Raw genomic sequence first — 6,000 nt, 5'->3', positions numbered from 1 at the left:
TGGCTTAAAATGGCGTGTCCCGCGCTTTCCTTCCTCCCCCGCTGCTGCCAATGCCGCTCTCGGCGATCCTCGTGGCAATGGCGGCGCCCTGTAGGTTTCGCGCGCTTCTCCTGCGCTGCTGCCAACGCCGCTCTTGGCGGTCCTCGTGGCAATGGCGGTGCCTCACGGGTTTCTGCGCGTCTCTCTCCCTCTCCTCGACGCTGCTCGGCCCCTGAACACCGGCTGCGCCCTGTGCGCTCTGCCCTCTCTCTCTCTTGTCGATGCTGCTCGGCCCTTTGCTGTGCCGCTCGGTCGGGCTCTAGCCCGCCGCTGTCCGGGAAGAGTCTGCGCACTACCTGTTGCCAGCCCGTTTTGCTGGACCACCGCGACTGGAAAGCCAAGCCTGGCTCTCAACAGCCTCCCCTGCAATTCTCGAGTCTCTGCTGGATGACTGGGCGGTTGCCCGTGGTCGACGCCCGTGTCTCTGGCCTTGACCGCCAATCTACTGGTCTCCAGGAACGAATCCCTGGGAGGTGATGCAGAGTTGCAGGTAGGATCGAATTTGCCTTGTCGCCAATGTTGTGTCCGTCAGTAGTAAGACACAGACTGCAGGAGAACGGTACAACAGGTGTTTACTCAACGTGGCTCACTCTGGAACTGAACTGTACAGATTACTACTCAGTGCTATATACAGGTGTGGTCGCTGCCGGTACTACAGTATACATGAGCTGTAAAAAGTAGTTCCCCCCTTAAAGGTATATACATTACATCTCCCTCTGTATATCTCTCACTCTCCTGCTGTCTGTGACGTTCTCTCCCTCTGTATCTCTCACTCTCCTGCTGTGTGTGTGACATTCTCACCCTCTGTATATCTCTCTCTCCTGCTGTCTGTGACGTTCTCTCCCTCTGTATCTCTCTCTCTCCTGCTGTCTGTGTGACGTTCTCTCCCTCTGTATATCTCTCACTCTCCTGCTGTCTGTGTGACATTCTCACCCTCTGTATATCTCTCTCTCCTGCTGTCTGTGACGTTCTCTCCCTCTGTATCTCTCACTCTCCTGCTGTGTGTGTGACATTCTCACCCTCTGTATATCTCTCTCTCCTGCTGTCTGTGTGACGTTCTCTCCCTCTGTATATCTCTCACTCTCCTGCTGTCTGTGTGACGTTCTCTCCCTCTGTATATCTCTCTCTCCTGCTGTCTGTGACGTTCTCTCCCTCTGTATATCTCTCACTCTCCTGCTGTGTCTGTGACATTCTCTCCCTCTGTATATCTCTCACTCTCCTGCTGTCTGTGTGACGTTCTCTCCCTCTGTATATCTCTCACTCTCCTGCTGTCTGTGTGACGTTCTCTCCCTCTGTATATCTCTCACTCTCCTGCTGTCTGTGTGACGTTCTCTCCCTCTGTATATCTCTCACTCTCCTGCTGTCTATGTGACGTTCTCTCCCTCTGTATATCTCTCACTCTCCTGCTGTGTGTGTGACGTTCTCTCCCTCTGTATATATCTCTCTCTCCTGCTGTGTGTGTGACATTCTCTCCCTCTGTATCTCTCACTCTCCTGCTGTGTGTGTGACGTTCTCTCCCTCTGTATATCTCTCACTCTCCTGCTGTCTGTGACGTTCTCTCCCTCTGTATCTCTCACTCTCCTGCTGTGTGTGTGACATTCTCACCCTCTGTATATCTCTCTCTCCTGCTGTCTGTGTGACATTCTCTCCCTCTGTATATCTCTCACTCTCCTGCTGTGTGTGTGACGTTCTCTCCCTCTGTATATCTCTCACTCTCCTGCTGTCTGTGTGACGTCCTCTCCCTCTGTATATCTCTCACTCTCCTGCTGTCTGTGTGTGTCTTTCTTTCTGTGTGAGCCTCTCACTCTCTCCTGCTTTTGAATCGCCCTGTGTGTTGACGAGAATCAAGTTACAGCTATGACCTGACCTCTCTCCAGATGTCATCCACACTTACCCGTGAATTAAATGTTGATTAGATCAATAAAATAGGAAGCTGTTCGGTCCATATTCTGAACCACAACAGAAATTCCCATGTGTGAGAAAACAGAATGCATTTAGTAAGGGAAATGTGTAGGATTTGTGAGTTCAGGTCCAGACAGAACTTCATAGGATGAAAATCTTTACTGCCTCTAAGGCTCGTATGTGAAATGAGTTTAAGCAGCGTGTGACCCTACAGCACAGACCTGTCCCTATTTCAGCACTAACTGGCAATCTCATTCAGAGAGGCCACAGGATGGCTGGACTGGGAAATGTCCACACTGGTGCAGCAAGAGGTGTCTTGCTGGGGCTGAGATATGTTGTTGGAGCAGAGTAGAGGGAGCTTTACTCTGTATCTGGTTTGCTATACTTGGCCTTGGACTACTCAATGCCATAAGTGTTGCCCCCGTAAAAAATTAAGCACTATGATTAATTATAGAATCATACAGCACAGTAGGAGTCCATTCAGCCTGTGCCGGCTCTTTGAAAGAGCTCTCCAATTAGCCGCACTCCCCCTGCTCTTTCCCCATAGCCCTGCAAATGTTTCTTTTTCAAGTATATAGCCAATGCCCTTTTGAAAGTTACTATTGAATCTGCTTCCACCACCTTTTCAGGCAGTGCATTCCAGATCATAACAACTCGCTGCGTAAAAAAAAAATCTTCTCATCTCGCCCTCCTGGTTCTTTTACCAATTATTTTAAATGTGTGGCCTCTGGTTACCAGATTCTCTGGAAACTGGAAACAGTTTCTCTATAACCGGTGGGAAGGCAGTAAAAGTCGTTTGACTTGAGGTTTTCTCAGCCCTGGTGCTGGTGTCTGTAGGCCTGGCAGGCTCTGATCTGAGATTCGGACGAATGTAAAGCCGCAGTGCTGTCTCTGTGCATTTAACTGGCTGCGACTGGTGGTCCTCCTGTAACAGAATGAAAGCGTGGGTCTACGAGGCTGCTGGTTCCACGCAGGTGAGGTTGTTTACACTTAGGAGTACAGGTGACAGGAAGACAACTGTGTGCCGCCTTTGGCTGCAGTTCACAATCATAGAATCGCAGAATCATAGAATCACAGAAATTTACAGCACGGAAGGAGGCCATTCGGCCCATCTTGTCCGTGCCGGCCGACAAAGAGCTATCCACCCCAATCCCACTTTCCAGCACTTGGTCCGTAGCCTTGTAGGTTACGGCACTTCAAGTGCATATCCAAGTACTTTTTAAATGTGATGAGGGTTTCTGCCTCTACCACCCTTTCAGGCAGTGAGTTCCAGACCCCCAGAACCCTCTGGGTGAAAAAATTTCTCCTCAAATCCCCTCTAAACCTTCCACCAATTACTTTAAATCTATGCCCCCTGGTTATTGACCCTTCTGCTAAGGGAAATAGGTCCTTCTTATCCACTCTATCTAGGCCCCATATAATTTTATACACCTCAATTAGGTCCCCCCTCAGCCTCCTCTGATCCAAAGGAAACAACCCCAGCCTCTCCAATCTTTCCTCATAGCTAAAATTCCCCAGCCCAGGCAACATCCTTGTAAATCTCCTCTGCACCCACTCTAGTGCAATCACATCCTTCCTGTAATGTGGTGACCAGAACTGCACGCAGCATTCTAGCTGTGGCCTAACTAGTGTTTTGTACAGTTCAAGCATAACTTCCCTGCTCTTGTACTCTATGCCTCGGTTAATAAAGGCAAGTATCCCGTATGCCTTCTTAACCACCTTATCTACCTGGCCTGCTACCTTCAGGGATCTGTGGACATGCACTCCAAGGTCCCTCTGATCCTCTGCACTTCTCAGTGTCCTACCATTTATAGTACACAAATCGTTAAACCTGGTGCACAGGTACAAACAGCAGTCAAAAAGGATAATACTATAGAATGTTAGTCTTTATCTCAAGGAAGCTGGGATACAAAAGGGGAGGAAGTTATGCTTCAGTTGTACAGAGCTCTGGTCAGGCCCCATCTGGACACTGGGTTCAGTTCTGGGCCCCGCACCTCGGAGGATATATTGGCCGTGGAGGGGGAGCAGCACAGATTCACCAGAAGATACCGGGGCTAAAAGGGTTAAATTATGAGGACAGGTTGCATAAATTTTGCTTGCATTCCTTTGAGTATAGAAGATTGAGGGGTGATCTGATCGAGGTGTTTAAAACGTTAAGAGGATTTGATAGGTTAGATAGAGAGAAGCTATTTCCTCTGGTGGGGGAATCAAGAACAAGGGGGCATAATCTTAAAATTAGAGCCAGGCCGTTCAGGTTTTTAAAAAATGTGTTCATGGGATGTGGGCATCACTGGCAAGGCCAGCATTTATTGCCCATCCCTAATTGCCCTTGAGAAGGTGGTGGTGAACCGCTGCAGTCCGTGTGGTGAAGGTACTCCCACAGAGCTGTTAGGGAGGGAGTTCCAGGATTTTGACCCAGCGACGATGAAGGAACGACGATATACTTCTAAGTCAGGATGGTGTGTGACTTGGAGGGGAATGTGGAGGTGATGGTGTTCCCATTTGTCTGCTGCCCTTGTCCTTCTAGGTGGAAGAGGTCGCGGGTTTGGGAGGTGCTGCCGAAGAAGCCTTGGCGAGTTGCTGCAGTGCAGTGGAAAGGGTGGACAGCTTTAGTCCACATCACGGAAGACCTCTCCTGGTCCCTCAATACCTCTTCTCTGGTGAAGAAGGCCCAGCAGCGCCTATATTTCCTAAGGAGGCTGAAGGGATGTAACCTGTCACCCCTGATCCTCTCTAACTTTTACCGCTGCACAATAGAGAGCATCCTGACGAACTGTATCACAGTATGGTATGGCAGCTGTAGCTACTATGACCGGAAAGCCCTGCAACGGGTAGTCAAAACTGCCCAACGCATTACCGGCACCCGGCTACCGACCATAGAGCACATATACCAGAAACGCTGTTTACGGAGGTCACGGTCCATCAGCAAAGACCCTATCCACCCCAGCCACAGTCTGTTCGCCCTCCTGCCATCTGGGAGACGCTACAGATGCATTCGCACCCGTACGACCAGATTTAGGAACAGCTTCTTTCCCAGGGCTGTCATCCTACTGAACTCCACAAATAAACTCTAAAGCCTGCACATCTGCCAATGCACTTTATTATGGTTATGTTTATGTTAATGTATTACAAGCCAAATGTATGTTGAATGTTTAAATGTCTTAATCTAAATGTACACTCTCGGGAGCCGCAAGCCTACATTTCGTTGTACTGCACTTGTGCACTAACAATGACAATAAAGTTGATTATGATTATGATCTTGTAGATGGTACACAAATTTGCTGCCGCGTTTCCCACATTACAACAGTGACTCCACTTCAAAAGTACTTCATTGGCTGTAAAGTGATTTGGGACGTCCGCTGGTCATGAAAGGCGCTATAGAAATGCAAGTCTTTCTTTCTTAAATTACAGAACTGAGTAAAGACCTGCAGGTCAGACAATCGGGGTTAGTGTCACAGCCCAATCCCCACCCTGTACTCCCAGAAGCACCCATTGGGAGTGCAGGATCATTGAGCTCACCCTGATACGCACTCCCAGGGGTAGATTTTCACCCTGCCACCCAGGTCTAAAACCGGCGTTGCGGATCGGACACCCGTTATAGAAACTGCCCGATTTTTATTTCCTTGTCCCTCGCTCCTATTTTAAAATTATGATTATAATGTCCTTTCTATAATGAGGGAGTGCCTAAGCCTGCAAACAATACTCTTAACCATTGTCTTGTACAAATTTATAATTTCCTCTTTGCTCTTGTTTATAAGCCTAATATGCTGTGGGCCTTTCCAATGGTTTTATTTACTTGCACTCGCAATGTTAAGGAAGATTTTATTCGAACTGCTATGTCTCTGCTCCTCCATACCACAGCAACTTTCCCTTGGACTTTAGATTCAGAAAATCTTGATCTGGGACTTCAAGGGGGTAAAATTGCGTCGCGCCCCTTTTGGGGCACTAACTTCGCCAGGGTGCTACTTTTAGCGCCCCGAAAAAATTAGCGGCCCCGCAGCCGAAATTCATCGGTAGCATCCCAAGAGGGAAGCTGGGTGCTACTGGAAGTGCTCCGCC

Source organism: Somniosus microcephalus, chromosome 26 (assembly GCF_052327205.1).
Source record: "Somniosus microcephalus isolate GS21.2 chromosome 26, FLI_Smic_1.0, whole genome shotgun sequence".
Classification (NCBI taxonomy): domain Eukaryota; kingdom Metazoa; phylum Chordata; class Chondrichthyes; order Squaliformes; family Somniosidae; genus Somniosus; species Somniosus microcephalus.
The sequence above is the reverse complement of the archived record's forward strand: the minus strand, read 5'-3'. Positions refer to the sequence as shown.